Source organism: Microcebus murinus, chromosome 20 (assembly GCF_040939455.1).
Source record: "Microcebus murinus isolate Inina chromosome 20, M.murinus_Inina_mat1.0, whole genome shotgun sequence".
NCBI classification, from domain to species: Eukaryota; Metazoa; Chordata; class Mammalia; order Primates; family Cheirogaleidae; genus Microcebus; species Microcebus murinus.
Genome location: NC_134123.1, coordinates 1,370,281 through 1,390,834, shown reverse-complemented (window position 1 = coordinate 1,390,834; position 20,554 = coordinate 1,370,281). Strand labels below are relative to the sequence as shown.

Here is a 20,554-nt window from a genome sequence, read left to right as displayed (position 1 = left end):
GTCTAGGGCCACACCACCCTGAACGCCCCCGATCTCGTCTGGTCTCGGAAGCTAAGCAGGGTCGGGCCTGGTTAGTACTTGGATGGGAGACCGCCTGGGAATACCGGGTGCCACAGGCTGCTTCTTTTTTTTTTTTTTTGGCCTCTTGTTCTGTCCCCTTTCTGGGAGCGCGGCGGCGGCCCGGGGTGGGGGTCACCCCCACCCTCAGCGCCCGCCGCGGTGCCTGGCGCCCCAGCCCGCACCGTGGGGCCTCCTCTTGTCCCAAGCCGCGACACCGCCGCCACGCGGCAGCATGCGTGGCATCTGGACTGTCAGGTCTCAGACCAAAGGTCTGCTCTGTGGGAACCGACACGCTGGAGGAAACCTTGAGAGTCTGAGAGGGGAGGGAGTTCCAGAAGAAGGCCAGGATGTCATTTTGAGGGAGTATGTGACCAGAACTCGTCCCGTTGCTTTTGGGGTTCTATGGGCTACACGCAGGAATCTTTGGTGGTGGCACCTGATGTTGGGGGATCCGGAGTCACACCCAGACCTGCTCCACAGGCCTCCTTTTACTTTTCTCTTCGGATTCATTATTTTTAAAAAGTGTCTCTTACCTCTAGGATTGCATTTTCTTTTCTCTCTCTTTTCAAGCAGATGATGGGAGTACAAGTATTCAGGTGACATGTGTTGCCCGTGCCGCCCTCCCCCCTGTGTTCCTTTTTTTTTTTTTTTTTTGAGACAGAGTCTCGTTTTGCTGCCCAGGCTAGAGTGAGTGCCATGGCGTCAGCCTAGCTCACAGCAACCTCAATCTCCGGGCTCAAGCAATCCTGCTGCCTCAGCCTCCCGAGTAGTTGGGACTACAGACATGCACCACCACGCCCGGCTGTGTTTTTCTATATATATTAGTTGGCCAATTAATTTCTTTCTATTTTTAGTAGAGACGGGGTCTCGCTCTTGCTCAGGCTGGTTTCGAACTCCTGACCTGGAGCAATCCGCCCGCCTCGGCCTCCCAGAGAGCTAGGATTACAGGCGTGAGCCACCGCGCCCGGCCCCCCCTGTGTTCTTATTCATATACCTCTCATGTTGTTCCAGCGTATTGTGGGGGTACCAATGTTAAGGTCGGGTGCCTTGCCCTCTCCAAGCCTCCCCCCTCGGGTCAGAGCTTCAAGTGCGCCCATCCCCCAGTCGGTGCGCACCCACCCCATGCCTAATGGATGTGTATGCCCCTCCCCTCCCCCCACCCGCCCGACACCCACCCGATGAAGGTGATTCCTCTCTGTCCACTTAGGCGTCCATCCGTTCGTACCAATTTGCTGGTGAGCGCGCTCACGTGGTGCTCGTGTGTCCATTCTTGGGATACTTGGCTTCCTGGAACGGGTTCCAGCTCTGGCCAGGAGAACACGAGAGGCGCCCTCTCACCGCTGCTCCTCACAGCCGAATGGCACTCCGTGGTGTCCACGCGCCACATTTTATTGATGCACTCCTGGATGGATGGGCACTCGGGTCGCTTCCACGTCTTTGGGATTGTGAATTGTGCCCTAACTGTAACCCTAACCCTTACCCAGCCCGTCTCCTCTGCCCCTGCCTGACGCACTCCTCCCCGGCCAGGCCCGTCACTGTCCTGGGCCCCCGCCTGACCGGCTCCTCCCCGCCCGGCCGGTCACCGTCCTCTGCCCCTGCCTGACACGCTCCTTCCCGCCCGGCCTCTCACCGTCCTCGGCCCCTGCCTGACCGGCTCCTCCGTCGCCTGGGCCTTCCAAGGGCTTGGTGTGGACGCTGCTTCCAGGAAGCCCTCCAGAAACCCGGCAGCAGGGTGGCCGCAGCAGTCTCCAGCAGCCGTCCCTAAGTCGCGTGAGTGCGGGGGACGTGCCCCCGCTGTGCCGCGGGGGCCCAGCCTGGTGTCTTCCCTGAGGCCCTGCGGCTGCCGGCTGGGCTGCCGCTCCCCGCAAGGGGAGAGCCGCGGAGGTGGGGACCGCCTCCTGATGGGGACGTACACGCAGCTCTCCACGTCGGATTCCGGGGCTCTCTGTCCTGCCCGAAGGCCCAGCTGGCCTGCGGGTCCTTAGAGTGGCAAAAACCTCCGAAAACTGAGACTGAGGGTCCGGTGGGTGTCTGCACTTTTGTGCTGGGCACCCCAGGGAGGCCCGGGGGCTGGCTGGACAACGCGGTCTGCTGGGCGGGGGGTTTGGAGGAGCAACTGATGCCCTTTGCACTTTGGGTAGCAAGAGTCTGAGGTGTCTCTGAGCCCTGTGCCATGTCGGGGGGGGGTGCGGGGCGGAGGAGGAGGAGGAGGAGGTGGGAAGGGCCGGGGCCTGCAGTCCTGTTCCCGGGGTGGCACGGCAAGTGGCTTCTTCCACAGGCTGCTTGGCCTGGGCTCCCTGCACCTGGGCCTTTGGAGGACCGGCCCTGTGCTTGCCAACACTTCCTGCAGGGACCCAGAGCTGGGAGGTGGCATCTCTCAGCCCTGGGTCGGGCAGAGCCCCAGCGGGCCATGCCCACAACCTCTCTCAGCACCGGTCCCCCAGAAGGCTCCTTTGGGACCAGGATTCTCTTGCGGTGACTCTTTAAGGTCTGGCCCCTGGATGGAGGGGCACCAGGAGTAGAGGAGCAGGAAGGGGAAGGGGGTGGCCATGCGAGGGGACACTTTGAGGCCAAGTCCCAGCTTCAGCCTGATCCTCCTGGGAACCCCGCTCTGAGACAAGGAGCCGGGCTTCGCATTCCCACAGCAGCCAGTCGTGGGCTGAGGACACCTGGGGCGTTGGGAACTCCCTGGCTTCTCCTTGGTTTAACATCTAGAGCTGCTTGTGAATCGCGCCGCCACACACACCCGAGCGCAGGTGTCTTCCGCACAGACTGCGGGCCTCGCTCTTCTGAATGCCGCTAGCTCGCCACCCACCCACGGGTGAACCTGGTCAGGGTGCTTTCTCTCAGGGGCAGACTCTTTTCCGGGCGGGCTACCGGTGTCTCTGTTTGCTCGTTTCTTTCTTCCATTTCGGGAAAGTCTTCCTTGCTGGGTGTGGAAATCTCCTATGCCTTCCCTCGCCTATTCTGTCAGCTTTAAAATTCTCTTTCAGTTGCCACCCTCACAGATGGATTAGGAAACTCTTTCCGGTGCACTCATTAGTGAAATGACCTCCAGGAAGCTGGAATCCAATATCTAATGGCCGATTTTTAGCGAGTCCACACGCCAGGGTGGTCGGGGTCCAATGCAGCCCCGGCCAGGCCCAGGCCCGTTGGACTGGGCCACAGGAGGACACGGAGGAGGGTCCCGGCCCCCACGAAGCGGTGCCGGCAGTTCTCCACGGGCTTGGGCGTTTTCCAGAGGTAGGAGATGGAGGGGACTGATTTCTTCAGCGCCCCCCAGACCACGCCACCCCACCCCACCCATGGGACACATCCCCAGAGAGAGACGCCCCATACACTGGCTGTGCCCCAGCCCTGGCTCGGGGGAATAGGCGGCAGCCCACCCACAGGGCGAGGGGGGGGGCGCAGCTGAAAGGGGTTGTGGGGGAGGGCGGCCCCTGGCTGGGGTCAAAGGGCGAGCGTCCCGCGCGTGCGCAGTCAGCGGCAGCGACGCGCTGGGGGTGGGCAGCGGGTAGGTGAAGGAGGCCGGGCGAGGAGACGAGGGGGGCTGGGAGGGCTCCACCTTGGCGAGTCCAGCCGTGGAGGCGCATCTTGTGTGAGTGTGAGTGAGTGTGAGTGTGTGTGTGTGTGTATAGAGAGACAGCCCCCCACCCCGCCCCGCCCCGCCCCGCCCCGCCCATCACCCCCGTCCCTGGGAGCCAGCGGGACCCGGCCGGCGAACTCAACCGGCCCGGCCCGGCCCGGCGCGGGGCCTGGGGCGGGAGGCGGCGGCGGGGAAGCCCAGAGAGGCTCGGCTTCTCGAGCGGGGCAGGGGCGCCCTCCGCCGCCGTCTAGGGCCACACCACCCTGAACGCCCCCGATCTCGTCTGGTCTCGGAAGCTAAGCAGGGTCGGGCCTGGTTAGTACTTGGATGGGAGACCGCCTGGGAATACCGGGTGCCACAGGCTGCTTCTTTTTTTTTTTTTTTGGCCTCTTGTTCTGTCCCCTTTCTGGGAGCGCGGCGGCGGCCCGGGGTGGGGGTCACCCCCACCCTCAGCGCCCGCCGCGGTGCCTGGCGCCCCAGCCCGCACCGTGGGGCCTCCTCTTGTCCCAAGCCGCGACACCGCCGCCACGCGGCAGCATGCGTGGCATCTGGACTGTCAGGTCTCAGACCAAAGGTCTGCTCTGTGGGAACCGACACGCTGGAGGAAACCTTGAGAGTCTGAGAGGGGAGGGAGTTCCAGAAGAAGGCCAGGATGTCATTTTGAGGGAGTATGTGACCAGAACTCGTCCCGTTGCTTTTGGGGTTCTATGGGCTACACGCAGGAATCTTTGGTGGTGGCACCTGATGTTGGGGGATCCGGAGTCACACCCAGACCTGCTCCACAGGCCTCCTTTTACTTTTCTCTTCGGATTCATTATTTTTAAAAAGTGTCTCTTACCTCTAGGATTGCATTTTCTTTTCTCTCTCTTTTCAAGCAGATGATGGGAGTACAAGTATTCAGGTGACATGTGTTGCCCGTGCCGCCCTCCCCCCTGTGTTCCTTTTTTTTTTTTTTTTTTGAGACAGAGTCTCGTTTTGCTGCCCAGGCTAGAGTGAGTGCCATGGCGTCAGCCTAGCTCACAGCAACCTCAATCTCCGGGCTCAAGCAATCCTGCTGCCTCAGCCTCCCGAGTAGTTGGGACTACAGACATGCACCACCACGCCCGGCTGTGTTTTTCTATATATATTAGTTGGCCAATTAATTTCTTTCTATTTTTAGTAGAGACGGGGTCTCGCTCTTGCTCAGGCTGGTTTCGAACTCCTGACCTGGAGCAATCCGCCCGCCTCGGCCTCCCAGAGAGCTAGGATTACAGGCGTGAGCCACCGCGCCCGGCCCCCCCTGTGTTCTTATTCATATACCTCTCATGTTGTTCCAGCGTATTGTGGGGGTACCAATGTTAAGGTCGGGTGCCTTGCCCTCTCCAAGCCTCCCCCCTCGGGTCAGAGCTTCAAGTGCGCCCATCCCCCAGTCGGTGCGCACCCACCCCATGCCTAATGGATGTGTATGCCCCTCCCCTCCCCCCACCCGCCCGACACCCACCCGATGAAGGTGATTCCTCTCTGTCCACTTAGGCGTCCATCCGTTCGTACCAATTTGCTGGTGAGCGCGCTCACGTGGTGCTCGTGTGTCCATTCTTGGGATACTTGGCTTCCTGGAACGGGTTCCAGCTCTGGCCAGGAGAACACGAGAGGCGCCCTCTCACCGCTGCTCCTCACAGCCGAATGGCACTCCGTGGTGTCCACGCGCCACATTTTATTGATGCACTCCTGGATGGATGGGCACTCGGGTCGCTTCCACGTCTTTGGGATTGTGAATTGTGCCCTAACTGTAACCCTAACCCTTACCCAGCCCGTCTCCTCTGCCCCTGCCTGACGCACTCCTCCCCGGCCAGGCCCGTCACTGTCCTGGGCCCCCGCCTGACCGGCTCCTCCCCGCCCGGCCGGTCACCGTCCTCTGCCCCTGCCTGACACGCTCCTTCCCGCCCGGCCTCTCACCGTCCTCGGCCCCTGCCTGACCGGCTCCTCCGTCGCCTGGGCCTTCCAAGGGCTTGGTGTGGACGCTGCTTCCAGGAAGCCCTCCAGAAACCCGGCAGCAGGGTGGCCGCAGCAGTCTCCAGCAGCCGTCCCTAAGTCGCGTGAGTGCGGGGGACGTGCCCCCGCTGTGCCGCGGGGGCCCAGCCTGGTGTCTTCCCTGAGGCCCTGCGGCTGCCGGCTGGGCTGCCGCTCCCCGCAAGGGGAGAGCCGCGGAGGTGGGGACCGCCTCCTGATGGGGACGTACACGCAGCTCTCCACGTCGGATTCCGGGGCTCTCTGTCCTGCCCGAAGGCCCAGCTGGCCTGCGGGTCCTTAGAGTGGCAAAAACCTCCGAAAACTGAGACTGAGGGTCCGGTGGGTGTCTGCACTTTTGTGCTGGGCACCCCAGGGAGGCCCGGGGGCTGGCTGGACAACGCGGTCTGCTGGGCGGGGGGTTTGGAGGAGCAACTGATGCCCTTTGCACTTTGGGTAGCAAGAGTCTGAGGTGTCTCTGAGCCCTGTGCCATGTCGGGGGGGGGGTGCGGGGCGGAGGAGGAGGAGGAGGAGGTGGGAAGGGCCGGGGCCTGCAGTCCTGTTCCCGGGGTGGCACGGCAAGTGGCTTCTTCCACAGGCTGCTTGGCCTGGGCTCCCTGCACCTGGGCCTTTGGAGGACCGGCCCTGTGCTTGCCAACACTTCCTGCAGGGACCCAGAGCTGGGAGGTGGCATCTCTCAGCCCTGGGTCGGGCAGAGCCCCAGCGGGCCATGCCCACAACCTCTCTCAGCACCGGTCCCCCAGAAGGCTCCTTTGGGACCAGGATTCTCTTGCGGTGACTCTTTAAGGTCTGGCCCCTGGATGGAGGGGCACCAGGAGTAGAGGAGCAGGAAGGGGAAGGGGGTGGCCATGCGAGGGGACACTTTGAGGCCAAGTCCCAGCTTCAGCCTGATCCTCCTGGGAACCCCGCTCTGAGACAAGGAGCCGGGCTTCGCATTCCCACAGCAGCCAGTCGTGGGCTGAGGACACCTGGGGCGTTGGGAACTCCCTGGCTTCTCCTTGGTTTAACATCTAGAGCTGCTTGTGAATCGCGCCGCCACACACACCCGAGCGCAGGTGTCTTCCGCACAGACTGCGGGCCTCGCTCTTCTGAATGCCGCTAGCTCGCCACCCACCCACGGGTGAACCTGGTCAGGGTGCTTTCTCTCAGGGGCAGACTCTTTTCCGGGCGGGCTACCGGTGTCTCTGTTTGCTCGTTTCTTTCTTCCATTTCGGGAAAGTCTTCCTTGCTGGGTGTGGAAATCTCCTATGCCTTCCCTCGCCTATTCTGTCAGCTTTAAAATTCTCTTTCAGTTGCCACCCTCACAGATGGATTAGGAAACTCTTTCCGGTGCACTCATTAGTGAAATGACCTCCAGGAAGCTGGAATCCAATATCTAATGGCCGATTTTTAGCGAGTCCACACGCCAGGGTGGTCGGGGTCCAATGCAGCCCCGGCCAGGCCCAGGCCCGTTGGACTGGGCCACAGGAGGACACGGAGGAGGGTCCCGGCCCCCACGAAGCGGTGCCGGCAGTTCTCCACGGGCTTGGGCGTTTTCCAGAGGTAGGAGATGGAGGGGACTGATTTCTTCAGCGCCCCCCAGACCACGCCACCCCACCCCACCCATGGGACACATCCCCAGAGAGAGACGCCCCATACACTGGCTGTGCCCCAGCCCTGGCTCGGGGGAATAGGCGGCAGCCCACCCACAGGGCGAGGGGGGGGGCGCAGCTGAAAGGGGTTGTGGGGGAGGGCGGCCCCTGGCTGGGGTCAAAGGGCGAGCGTCCCGCGCGTGCGCAGTCAGCGGCAGCGACGCGCTGGGGGTGGGCAGCGGGTAGGTGAAGGAGGCCGGGCGAGGAGACGAGGGGGGCTGGGAGGGCTCCACCTTGGCGAGTCCAGCCGTGGAGGCGCATCTTGTGTGAGTGTGAGTGAGTGTGAGTGTGTGTGTGTGTGTATAGAGAGACAGCCCCCCACCCCGCCCCGCCCCGCCCCGCCCCGCCCATCACCCCCGTCCCTGGGAGCCAGCGGGACCCGGCCGGCGAACTCAACCGGCCCGGCCCGGCCCGGCGCGGGGCCTGGGGCGGGAGGCGGCGGCGGGGAAGCCCAGAGAGGCTCGGCTTCTCGAGCGGGGCAGGGGCGCCCTCCGCCGCCGTCTAGGGCCACACCACCCTGAACGCCCCCGATCTCGTCTGGTCTCGGAAGCTAAGCAGGGTCGGGCCTGGTTAGTACTTGGATGGGAGACCGCCTGGGAATACCGGGTGCCACAGGCTGCTTCTTTTTTTTTTTTTTTGGCCTCTTGTTCTGTCCCCTTTCTGGGAGCGCGGCGGCGGCCCGGGGTGGGGGTCACCCCCACCCTCAGCGCCCGCCGCGGTGCCTGGCGCCCCAGCCCGCACCGTGGGGCCTCCTCTTGTCCCAAGCCGCGACACCGCCGCCACGCGGCAGCATGCGTGGCATCTGGACTGTCAGGTCTCAGACCAAAGGTCTGCTCTGTGGGAACCGACACGCTGGAGGAAACCTTGAGAGTCTGAGAGGGGAGGGAGTTCCAGAAGAAGGCCAGGATGTCATTTTGAGGGAGTATGTGACCAGAACTCGTCCCGTTGCTTTTGGGGTTCTATGGGCTACACGCAGGAATCTTTGGTGGTGGCACCTGATGTTGGGGGATCCGGAGTCACACCCAGACCTGCTCCACAGGCCTCCTTTTACTTTTCTCTTCGGATTCATTATTTTTAAAAAGTGTCTCTTACCTCTAGGATTGCATTTTCTTTTCTCTCTCTTTTCAAGCAGATGATGGGAGTACAAGTATTCAGGTGACATGTGTTGCCCGTGCCGCCCTCCCCCCTGTGTTCCTTTTTTTTTTTTTTTTTTGAGACAGAGTCTCGTTTTGCTGCCCAGGCTAGAGTGAGTGCCATGGCGTCAGCCTAGCTCACAGCAACCTCAATCTCCGGGCTCAAGCAATCCTGCTGCCTCAGCCTCCCGAGTAGTTGGGACTACAGACATGCACCACCACGCCCGGCTGTGTTTTTCTATATATATTAGTTGGCCAATTAATTTCTTTCTATTTTTAGTAGAGACGGGGTCTCGCTCTTGCTCAGGCTGGTTTCGAACTCCTGACCTGGAGCAATCCGCCCGCCTCGGCCTCCCAGAGAGCTAGGATTACAGGCGTGAGCCACCGCGCCCGGCCCCCCCTGTGTTCTTATTCATATACCTCTCATGTTGTTCCAGCGTATTGTGGGGGTACCAATGTTAAGGTCGGGTGCCTTGCCCTCTCCAAGCCTCCCCCCTCGGGTCAGAGCTTCAAGTGCGCCCATCCCCCAGTCGGTGCGCACCCACCCCATGCCTAATGGATGTGTATGCCCCTCCCCTCCCCCCACCCGCCCGACACCCACCCGATGAAGGTGATTCCTCTCTGTCCACTTAGGCGTCCATCCGTTCGTACCAATTTGCTGGTGAGCGCGCTCACGTGGTGCTCGTGTGTCCATTCTTGGGATACTTGGCTTCCTGGAACGGGTTCCAGCTCTGGCCAGGAGAACACGAGAGGCGCCCTCTCACCGCTGCTCCTCACAGCCGAATGGCACTCCGTGGTGTCCACGCGCCACATTTTATTGATGCACTCCTGGATGGATGGGCACTCGGGTCGCTTCCACGTCTTTGGGATTGTGAATTGTGCCCTAACTGTAACCCTAACCCTTACCCAGCCCGTCTCCTCTGCCCCTGCCTGACGCACTCCTCCCCGGCCAGGCCCGTCACTGTCCTGGGCCCCCGCCTGACCGGCTCCTCCCCGCCCGGCCGGTCACCGTCCTCTGCCCCTGCCTGACACGCTCCTTCCCGCCCGGCCTCTCACCGTCCTCGGCCCCTGCCTGACCGGCTCCTCCGTCGCCTGGGCCTTCCAAGGGCTTGGTGTGGACGCTGCTTCCAGGAAGCCCTCCAGAAACCCGGCAGCAGGGTGGCCGCAGCAGTCTCCAGCAGCCGTCCCTAAGTCGCGTGAGTGCGGGGGACGTGCCCCCGCTGTGCCGCGGGGGCCCAGCCTGGTGTCTTCCCTGAGGCCCTGCGGCTGCCGGCTGGGCTGCCGCTCCCCGCAAGGGGAGAGCCGCGGAGGTGGGGACCGCCTCCTGATGGGGACGTACACGCAGCTCTCCACGTCGGATTCCGGGGCTCTCTGTCCTGCCCGAAGGCCCAGCTGGCCTGCGGGTCCTTAGAGTGGCAAAAACCTCCGAAAACTGAGACTGAGGGTCCGGTGGGTGTCTGCACTTTTGTGCTGGGCACCCCAGGGAGGCCCGGGGGCTGGCTGGACAACGCGGTCTGCTGGGCGGGGGGTTTGGAGGAGCAACTGATGCCCTTTGCACTTTGGGTAGCAAGAGTCTGAGGTGTCTCTGAGCCCTGTGCCATGTCGGGGGGGGGGTGCGGGGCGGAGGAGGAGGAGGAGGAGGTGGGAAGGGCCGGGGCCTGCAGTCCTGTTCCCGGGGTGGCACGGCAAGTGGCTTCTTCCACAGGCTGCTTGGCCTGGGCTCCCTGCACCTGGGCCTTTGGAGGACCGGCCCTGTGCTTGCCAACACTTCCTGCAGGGACCCAGAGCTGGGAGGTGGCATCTCTCAGCCCTGGGTCGGGCAGAGCCCCAGCGGGCCATGCCCACAACCTCTCTCAGCACCGGTCCCCCAGAAGGCTCCTTTGGGACCAGGATTCTCTTGCGGTGACTCTTTAAGGTCTGGCCCCTGGATGGAGGGGCACCAGGAGTAGAGGAGCAGGAAGGGGAAGGGGGTGGCCATGCGAGGGGACACTTTGAGGCCAAGTCCCAGCTTCAGCCTGATCCTCCTGGGAACCCCGCTCTGAGACAAGGAGCCGGGCTTCGCATTCCCACAGCAGCCAGTCGTGGGCTGAGGACACCTGGGGCGTTGGGAACTCCCTGGCTTCTCCTTGGTTTAACATCTAGAGCTGCTTGTGAATCGCGCCGCCACACACACCCGAGCGCAGGTGTCTTCCGCACAGACTGCGGGCCTCGCTCTTCTGAATGCCGCTAGCTCGCCACCCACCCACGGGTGAACCTGGTCAGGGTGCTTTCTCTCAGGGGCAGACTCTTTTCCGGGCGGGCTACCGGTGTCTCTGTTTGCTCGTTTCTTTCTTCCATTTCGGGAAAGTCTTCCTTGCTGGGTGTGGAAATCTCCTATGCCTTCCCTCGCCTATTCTGTCAGCTTTAAAATTCTCTTTCAGTTGCCACCCTCACAGATGGATTAGGAAACTCTTTCCGGTGCACTCATTAGTGAAATGACCTCCAGGAAGCTGGAATCCAATATCTAATGGCCGATTTTTAGCGAGTCCACACGCCAGGGTGGTCGGGGTCCAATGCAGCCCCGGCCAGGCCCAGGCCCGTTGGACTGGGCCACAGGAGGACACGGAGGAGGGTCCCGGCCCCCACGAAGCGGTGCCGGCAGTTCTCCACGGGCTTGGGCGTTTTCCAGAGGTAGGAGATGGAGGGGACTGATTTCTTCAGCGCCCCCCAGACCACGCCACCCCACCCCACCCATGGGACACATCCCCAGAGAGAGACGCCCCATACACTGGCTGTGCCCCAGCCCTGGCTCGGGGGAATAGGCGGCAGCCCACCCACAGGGCGAGGGGGGGGGCGCAGCTGAAAGGGGTTGTGGGGGAGGGCGGCCCCTGGCTGGGGTCAAAGGGCGAGCGTCCCGCGCGTGCGCAGTCAGCGGCAGCGACGCGCTGGGGGTGGGCAGCGGGTAGGTGAAGGAGGCCGGGCGAGGAGACGAGGGGGGCTGGGAGGGCTCCACCTTGGCGAGTCCAGCCGTGGAGGCGCATCTTGTGTGAGTGTGAGTGAGTGTGAGTGTGTGTGTGTGTGTATAGAGAGACAGCCCCCCACCCCGCCCCGCCCCGCCCCGCCCCGCCCATCACCCCCGTCCCTGGGAGCCAGCGGGACCCGGCCGGCGAACTCAACCGGCCCGGCCCGGCCCGGCGCGGGGCCTGGGGCGGGAGGCGGCGGCGGGGAAGCCCAGAGAGGCTCGGCTTCTCGAGCGGGGCAGGGGCGCCCTCCGCCGCCGTCTAGGGCCACACCACCCTGAACGCCCCCGATCTCGTCTGGTCTCGGAAGCTAAGCAGGGTCGGGCCTGGTTAGTACTTGGATGGGAGACCGCCTGGGAATACCGGGTGCCACAGGCTGCTTCTTTTTTTTTTTTTTTGGCCTCTTGTTCTGTCCCCTTTCTGGGAGCGCGGCGGCGGCCCGGGGTGGGGGTCACCCCCACCCTCAGCGCCCGCCGCGGTGCCTGGCGCCCCAGCCCGCACCGTGGGGCCTCCTCTTGTCCCAAGCCGCGACACCGCCGCCACGCGGCAGCATGCGTGGCATCTGGACTGTCAGGTCTCAGACCAAAGGTCTGCTCTGTGGGAACCGACACGCTGGAGGAAACCTTGAGAGTCTGAGAGGGGAGGGAGTTCCAGAAGAAGGCCAGGATGTCATTTTGAGGGAGTATGTGACCAGAACTCGTCCCGTTGCTTTTGGGGTTCTATGGGCTACACGCAGGAATCTTTGGTGGTGGCACCTGATGTTGGGGGATCCGGAGTCACACCCAGACCTGCTCCACAGGCCTCCTTTTACTTTTCTCTTCGGATTCATTATTTTTAAAAAGTGTCTCTTACCTCTAGGATTGCATTTTCTTTTCTCTCTCTTTTCAAGCAGATGATGGGAGTACAAGTATTCAGGTGACATGTGTTGCCCGTGCCGCCCTCCCCCCTGTGTTCCTTTTTTTTTTTTTTTTTTGAGACAGAGTCTCGTTTTGCTGCCCAGGCTAGAGTGAGTGCCATGGCGTCAGCCTAGCTCACAGCAACCTCAATCTCCGGGCTCAAGCAATCCTGCTGCCTCAGCCTCCCGAGTAGTTGGGACTACAGACATGCACCACCACGCCCGGCTGTGTTTTTCTATATATATTAGTTGGCCAATTAATTTCTTTCTATTTTTAGTAGAGACGGGGTCTCGCTCTTGCTCAGGCTGGTTTCGAACTCCTGACCTGGAGCAATCCGCCCGCCTCGGCCTCCCAGAGAGCTAGGATTACAGGCGTGAGCCACCGCGCCCGGCCCCCCCTGTGTTCTTATTCATATACCTCTCATGTTGTTCCAGCGTATTGTGGGGGTACCAATGTTAAGGTCGGGTGCCTTGCCCTCTCCAAGCCTCCCCCCTCGGGTCAGAGCTTCAAGTGCGCCCATCCCCCAGTCGGTGCGCACCCACCCCATGCCTAATGGATGTGTATGCCCCTCCCCTCCCCCCACCCGCCCGACACCCACCCGATGAAGGTGATTCCTCTCTGTCCACTTAGGCGTCCATCCGTTCGTACCAATTTGCTGGTGAGCGCGCTCACGTGGTGCTCGTGTGTCCATTCTTGGGATACTTGGCTTCCTGGAACGGGTTCCAGCTCTGGCCAGGAGAACACGAGAGGCGCCCTCTCACCGCTGCTCCTCACAGCCGAATGGCACTCCGTGGTGTCCACGCGCCACATTTTATTGATGCACTCCTGGATGGATGGGCACTCGGGTCGCTTCCACGTCTTTGGGATTGTGAATTGTGCCCTAACTGTAACCCTAACCCTTACCCAGCCCGTCTCCTCTGCCCCTGCCTGACGCACTCCTCCCCGGCCAGGCCCGTCACTGTCCTGGGCCCCCGCCTGACCGGCTCCTCCCCGCCCGGCCGGTCACCGTCCTCTGCCCCTGCCTGACACGCTCCTTCCCGCCCGGCCTCTCACCGTCCTCGGCCCCTGCCTGACCGGCTCCTCCGTCGCCTGGGCCTTCCAAGGGCTTGGTGTGGACGCTGCTTCCAGGAAGCCCTCCAGAAACCCGGCAGCAGGGTGGCCGCAGCAGTCTCCAGCAGCCATCCCTAAGTCGCGTGAGTGCGGGGGACGTGCCCCCGCTGTGCCGCGGGGGCCCAGCCTGGTGTCTTCCCTGAGGCCCTGCGGCTGCCGGCTGGGCTGCCGCTCCCCGCAAGGGGAGAGCCGCGGAGGTGGGGACCGCCTCCTGATGGGGACGTACACGCAGCTCTCCACGTCGGATTCCGGGGCTCTCTGTCCTGCCCGAAGGCCCAGCTGGCCTGCGGGTCCTTAGAGTGGCAAAAACCTCCGAAAACTGAGACTGAGGGTCCGGTGGGTGTCTGCACTTTTGTGCTGGGCACCCCAGGGAGGCCCGGGGGCTGGCTGGACAACGCGGTCTGCTGGGCGGGGGGTTTGGAGGAGCAACTGATGCCCTTTGCACTTTGGGTAGCAAGAGTCTGAGGTGTCTCTGAGCCCTGTGCCATGTCGGGGGGGGGTGCGGGGCGGAGGAGGAGGAGGAGGAGGTGGGAAGGGCCGGGGCCTGCAGTCCTGTTCCCGGGGTGGCACGGCAAGTGGCTTCTTCCACAGGCTGCTTGGCCTGGGCTCCCTGCACCTGGGCCTTTGGAGGACCGGCCCTGTGCTTGCCAACACTTCCTGCAGGGACCCAGAGCTGGGAGGTGGCATCTCTCAGCCCTGGGTCGGGCAGAGCCCCAGCGGGCCATGCCCACAACCTCTCTCAGCACCGGTCCCCCAGAAGGCTCCTTTGGGACCAGGATTCTCTTGCGGTGACTCTTTAAGGTCTGGCCCCTGGATGGAGGGGCACCAGGAGTAGAGGAGCAGGAAGGGGAAGGGGGTGGCCATGCGAGGGGACACTTTGAGGCCAAGTCCCAGCTTCAGCCTGATCCTCCTGGGAACCCCGCTCTGAGACAAGGAGCCGGGCTTCGCATTCCCACAGCAGCCAGTCGTGGGCTGAGGACACCTGGGGCGTTGGGAACTCCCTGGCTTCTCCTTGGTTTAACATCTAGAGCTGCTTGTGAATCGCGCCGCCACACACACCCGAGCGCAGGTGTCTTCCGCACAGACTGCGGGCCTCGCTCTTCTGAATGCCGCTAGCTCGCCACCCACCCACGGGTGAACCTGGTCAGGGTGCTTTCTCTCAGGGGCAGACTCTTTTCCGGGCGGGCTACCGGTGTCTCTGTTTGCTCGTTTCTTTCTTCCATTTCGGGAAAGTCTTCCTTGCTGGGTGTGGAAATCTCCTATGCCTTCCCTCGCCTATTCTGTCAGCTTTAAAATTCTCTTTCAGTTGCCACCCTCACAGATGGATTAGGAAACTCTTTCCGGTGCACTCATTAGTGAAATGACCTCCAGGAAGCTGGAATCCAATATCTAATGGCCGATTTTTAGCGAGTCCACACGCCAGGGTGGTCGGGGTCCAATGCAGCCCCGGCCAGGCCCAGGCCCGTTGGACTGGGCCACAGGAGGACACGGAGGAGGGTCCCGGCCCCCACGAAGCGGTGCCGGCAGTTCTCCACGGGCTTGGGCGTTTTCCAGAGGTAGGAGATGGAGGGGACTGATTTCTTCAGCGCCCCCCAGACCACGCCACCCCACCCCACCCATGGGACACATCCCCAGAGAGAGACGCCCCATACACTGGCTGTGCCCCAGCCCTGGCTCGGGGGAATAGGCGGCAGCCCACCCACAGGGCGAGGGGGGGGGCGCAGCTGAAAGGGGTTGTGGGGGAGGGCGGCCCCTGGCTGGGGTCAAAGGGCGAGCGTCCCGCGCGTGCGCAGTCAGCGGCAGCGACGCGCTGGGGGTGGGCAGCGGGTAGGTGAAGGAGGCCGGGCGAGGAGACGAGGGGGGCTGGGAGGGCTCCACCTTGGCGAGTCCAGCCGTGGAGGCGCATCTTGTGTGAGTGTGAGTGAGTGTGAGTGTGTGTGTGTGTGTATAGAGAGACAGCCCCCCACCCCGCCCCGCCCCGCCCCGCCCCGCCCATCACCCCCGTCCCTGGGAGCCAGCGGGACCCGGCCGGCGAACTCAACCGGCCCGGCCCGGCCCGGCGCGGGGCCTGGGGCGGGAGGCGGCGGCGGGGAAGCCCAGAGAGGCTCGGCTTCTCGAGCGGGGCAGGGGCGCCCTCCGCCGCCGTCTAGGGCCACACCACCCTGAACGCCCCCGATCTCGTCTGGTCTCGGAAGCTAAGCAGGGTCGGGCCTGGTTAGTACTTGGATGGGAGACCGCCTGGGAATACCGGGTGCCACAGGCTGCTTCTTTTTTTTTTTTTTTGGCCTCTTGTTCTGTCCCCTTTCTGGGAGCGCGGCGGCGGCCCGGGGTGGGGGTCACCCCCACCCTCAGCGCCCGCCGCGGTGCCTGGCGCCCCAGCCCGCACCGTGGGGCCTCCTCTTGTCCCAAGCCGCGACACCGCCGCCACGCGGCAGCATGCGTGGCATCTGGACTGTCAGGTCTCAGACCAAAGGTCTGCTCTGTGGGAACCGACACGCTGGAGGAAACCTTGAGAGTCTGAGAGGGGAGGGAGTTCCAGAAGAAGGCCAGGATGTCATTTTGAGGGAGTATGTGACCAGAACTCGTCCCGTTGCTTTTGGGGTTCTATGGGCTACACGCAGGAATCTTTGGTGGTGGCACCTGATGTTGGGGGATCCGGAGTCACACCCAGACCTGCTCCACAGGCCTCCTTTTACTTTTCTCTTCGGATTCATTATTTTTAAAAAGTGTCTCTTACCTCTAGGATTGCATTTTCTTTTCTCTCTCTTTTCAAGCAGATGATGGGAGTACAAGTATTCAGGTGACATGTGTTGCCCGTGCCGCCCTCCCCCCTGTGTTCCTTTTTTTTTTTTTTTTTTGAGACAGAGTCTCGTTTTGCTGCCCAGGCTAGAGTGAGTGCCATGGCGTCAGCCTAGCTCACAGCAACCTCAATCTCCGGGCTCAAGCAATCCTGCTGCCTCAGCCTCCCGAGTAGTTGGGACTACAGACATGCACCACCACGCCCGGCTGTGTTTTTCTATATATATTAGTTGGCCAATTAATTTCTTTCTATTTTTAGTAGAGACGGGGTCTCGCTCTTGCTCAGGCTGGTTTCGAACTCCTGACCTGGAGCAATCCGCCCGCCTCGGCCTCCCAGAGAGCTAGGATTACAGGCGTGAGCCACCGCGCCCGGCCCCCCCTGTGTTCTTATTCATATACCTCTCATGTTGTTCCAGCGTATTGTGGGGGTACCAATGTTAAGGTCGGGTGCCTTGCCCTCTCCAAGCCTCCCCCCTCGGGTCAGAGCTTCAAGTGCGCCCATCCCCCAGTCGGTGCGCACCCACCCCATGCCTAATGGATGTGTATGCCCCTCCCCTCCCCCCACCCGCCCGACACCCACCCGATGAAGGTGATTCCTCTCTGTCCACTTAGGCGTCCATCCGTTCGTACCAATTTGCTGGTGAGCGCGCTCACGTGGTGCTCGTGTGTCCATTCTTGGGATACTTGGCTTCCTGGAACGGGTTCCAGCTCTGGCCAGGAGAACACGAGAGGCGCCCTCTCACCGCTGCTCCTCACAGCCGAATGGCACTCCGTGGTGTCCACGCGCCACATTTTATTGATGCACTCCTGGATGGATGGGCACTCGGGTCGCTTCCACGTCTTTGGGATTGTGAATTGTGCCCTAACTGTAACCCTAACCCTTACCCAGCCCGTCTCCTCTGCCCCTGCCTGACGCACTCCTCCCCGGCCAGGCCCGTCACTGTCCTGGGCCCCCGCCTGACCGGCTCCTCCCCGCCCGGCCGGTCACCGTCCTCTGCCCCTGCCTGACACGCTCCTTCCCGCCCGGCCTCTCACCGTCCTCGGCCCCTGCCTGACCGGCTCCTCCGTCGCCTGGGCCTTCCAAGGGCTTGGTGTGGACGCTGCTTCCAGGAAGCCCTCCAGAAACCCGGCAGCAGGGTGGCCGCAGCAGTCTCCAGCAGCCATCCCTAAGTCGCGTGAGTGCGGGGGACGTGCCCCCGCTGTGCCGCGGGGGCCCAGCCTGGTGTCTTCCCTGAGGCCCTGCGGCTGCCGGCTGGGCTGCCGCTCCCCGCAAGGGGAGAGCCGCGGAGGTGGGGACCGCCTCCTGATGGGGACGTACACGCAGCTCTCCACGTCGGATTCCGGGGCTCTCTGTCCTGCCCGAAGGCCCAGCTGGCCTGCGGGTCCTTAGAGTGGCAAAAACCTCCGAAAACTGAGACTGAGGGTCCGGTGGGTGTCTGCACTTTTGTGCTGGGCACCCCAGGGAGGCCCGGGGGCTGGCTGGACAACGCGGTCTGCTGGGCGGGGGGTTTGGAGGAGCAACTGATGCCCTTTGCACTTTGGGTAGCAAGAGTCTGAGGTGTCTCTGAGCCCTGTGCCATGTCGGGGGGGGGTGCGGGGCGGAGGAGGAGGAGGAGGAGGTGGGAAGGGCCGGGGCCTGCAGTCCTGTTCCCGGGGTGGCACGGCAAGTGGCTTCTTCCACAGGCTGCTTGGCCTGGGCTCCCTGCACCTGGGCCTTTGGAGGACCGGCCCTGTGCTTGCCAACACTTCCTGCAGGGACCCAGAGCTGGGAGGTGGCATCTCTCAGCCCTGGGTCGGGCAGAGCCCCAGCGGGCCATGCCCACAACCTCTCTCAGCACCGGTCCCCCAGAAGGCTCCTTTGGGACCAGGATTCTCTTGCGGTGACTCTTTAAGGTCTGGCCCCTGGATGGAGGGGCACCAGGAGTAGAGGAGCAGGAAGGGGAAGGGGGTGGCCATGCGAGGGGACACTTTGAGGCCAAGTCCCAGCTTCAGCCTGATCCTCCTGGGAACCCCGCTCTGAGACAAGGAGCCGGGCTTCGCATTCCCACAGCAGCCAGTCGTGGGCTGAGGACACCTGGGGCGTTGGGAACTCCCTGGCTTCTCCTTGGTTTAACATCTAGAGCTGCTTGTGAATCGCGCCGCCACACACACCCGAGCGCAGGTGTCTTCCGCACAGACTGCGGGCCTCGCTCTTCTGAATGCCGCTAGCTCGCCACCCACCCACGGGTGAACCTGGTCAGGGTGCTTTCTCTCAGGGGCAGACTCTTTTCCGGGCGGGCTACCGGTGTCTCTGTTTGCTCGTTTCTTTCTTCCATTTCGGGAAAGTCTTCCTTGCTGGGTGTGGAAATCTCCTATGCCTTCCCTCGCCTATTCTGTCAGCTTTAAAATTCTCTTTCAGTTGCCACCCTCACAGATGGATTAGGAAACTCTTTCCGGTGCACTCATTAGTGAAATGACCTCCAGGAAGCTGGAATCCAATATCTAATGGCCGATTTTTAGCGAGTCCACACGCCAGGGTGGTCGGGGTCCAATGCAGCCCCGGCCAGGCCCAGGCCCGTTGGACTGGGCCACAGGAGGACACGGAGGAGGGTCCCGGCCCCCACGAAGCGGTGCCGGCAGTTCTCCACGGGCTTGGGCGTTTTCCAGAGGTAGGAGATGGAGGGGACTGATTTCTTCAGCGCCCCCCAGACCACGCCACCCCACCCCACCCATGGGACACATCCCCAGAGAGAGACGCCCCATACACTGGCTGTGCCCCAGCCCTGGCTCGGGGGAATAGGCGGCAGCCCACCCACAGGGCGAGGGGGGGGGCGCAGCTGAAAGGGGTTGTGGGGGAGGGCGGCCCCTGGCTGGGGTCAAAGGGCGAGCGTCCCGCGCGTGCGCAGTCAGCGGCAGCGACGCGCTGGGGGTGGGCAGCGGGTAGGTGAAGGAGGCCGGGCGAGGAGACGAGGGGGGCTGGGAGGGCTCCACCTTGGCGAGTCCAGCCGTGGAGGCGCATCTTGTGTGAGTGTGAGTGAGTGTGAGTGTGTGTGTGTGTGTATAGAGAGACAGCCCCCCACCCCGCCCCGCCCCGCCCCGCCCCGCCCATCACCCCCGTCCCTGGGAGCCAGCGGGACCCGGCCGGCGAACTCAACCGGCCCGGCCCGGCCCGGCGCGGGGCCTGGGGCGGGAGGCGGCGGCGGGGAAGCCCAGAGAGGCTCGGCTTCTCGAGCGGGGCAGGGGCGCCCTCCGCCGCCGTCTAGGGCCACACCACCCTGAACGCCCCCGATCTCGTCTGGTCTCGGAAGCTAAGCAGGGTCGGGCCTGGTTAGTACTTGGATGGGAGACCGCCTGGGAATACCGGGTGCCACAGGCTGCTTCTTTTTTTTTTTTTTTGGCCTCTTGTTCTGTCCCCTTTCTGGGAGCGCGGCGGCGGCCCGGGGTGGGGGTCACCCCCACCCTCAGCGCCCGCCGCGGTGCCTGGCGCCCCAGCCCGCACCGTGGGGCCTCCTCTTGTCCCAAGCCGCGACACCGCCGCCACGCGGCAGCATGCGTGGCATCTGGACTGTCAGGTCTCAGACCAAAGGTCTGCTCTGTGGGAACCGACACGCTGGAGGAAACCTTGAGAGTCTGAGAGGGGAGGGAGTTCCAGAAGAAGGCCAGGATGTCATTTTGAGGGAGTATGTGACCAGAACTCGTCCCGTTGCTTTTGGGGTTCTATGGGCTACACGCAGGAATCTTTGGTGGTGGCACCTGATGTTGGGGGATCCGGAGTCACACCCAGACCTGCTCCACAGGCCTCCTTTTACTTTTCTCTTCGGATTCATTATTTTTAAAAAGTGTCTCTTACCTCTAGGATTGCATTTTCTTTTCTCTCTCTTTTCAAGCAGATGATGGGAGTACAAGTATTCAGGTGACATGTGTTGCCCGTGCCGCCCTCCCCCCTGTGTTCCTTTTTTTTTTTTTTTTTTGAGACAGAGTCTCGTTTTGCTGCCCAGGCTAGAGTGAGTGCCATGGCGTCAGCCTAGCTCACAGCAACCTCAATCTCCGGGCTCAAGCAATCCTGCTGCCTCAGCCTCCCGAGTAGTTGGGACTACAGACATGCACCACCACGCCCGGCTGTGTTTTTCTATATATATTAGTTGGCCAATTAATTTCTTTCTATTTTTAGTAGAGACGGGGTCTCGCTCTTGCTCAGGCTGGTTTCGAACTCCTGACCTGGAGCAATCCGCCCGCCTCGGCCTCCCAGAGAGCTAGGATTACAGGCGTGAGCCACCGCGCCCGGCCCCCCCTGTGTTCTTATTCATATACCTCTCATGTTGTTCCAGCGTATTGTGGGGGTACCAATGTTAAG

The 20,554-nt window shown here is 62.7% G+C and overlaps 6 non-coding genes across 6 annotated transcripts; all 6 read left to right on the top strand.

Moving 5' to 3' along the window:
* Positions 1-119, top strand: LOC142862689 (5S ribosomal RNA). The gene has a single exon (XR_012913786.1). It is a non-coding gene; the product is annotated as a 5S ribosomal RNA (ribosomal RNA).
* A 3,772-nt stretch (positions 120-3,891) lies between these two features.
* LOC142862688 (5S ribosomal RNA) lies at positions 3,892-4,010 on the top strand. Its single transcript, XR_012913785.1, has one exon. It is a non-coding gene; the product is annotated as a 5S ribosomal RNA (ribosomal RNA).
* Positions 4,011-7,783: 3,773 nt separating this feature from the next.
* Positions 7,784-7,902, top strand: LOC142862687 (5S ribosomal RNA). The gene has a single exon (XR_012913784.1). It is a non-coding gene; the product is annotated as a 5S ribosomal RNA (ribosomal RNA).
* A 3,773-nt stretch (positions 7,903-11,675) lies between these two features.
* LOC142862686 (5S ribosomal RNA) lies at positions 11,676-11,794 on the top strand. Its single transcript, XR_012913783.1, has one exon. It is a non-coding gene; the product is annotated as a 5S ribosomal RNA (ribosomal RNA).
* Positions 11,795-15,566: 3,772 nt separating this feature from the next.
* On the top strand, positions 15,567-15,685 carry LOC142862685 (5S ribosomal RNA). Its single transcript, XR_012913782.1, has one exon. It is a non-coding gene; the product is annotated as a 5S ribosomal RNA (ribosomal RNA).
* Positions 15,686-19,457: 3,772 nt separating this feature from the next.
* LOC142862683 (5S ribosomal RNA) lies at positions 19,458-19,576 on the top strand. The gene has a single exon (XR_012913780.1). It is a non-coding gene; the product is annotated as a 5S ribosomal RNA (ribosomal RNA).
* Positions 19,577-20,554: the final 978 nt, after the last annotated feature.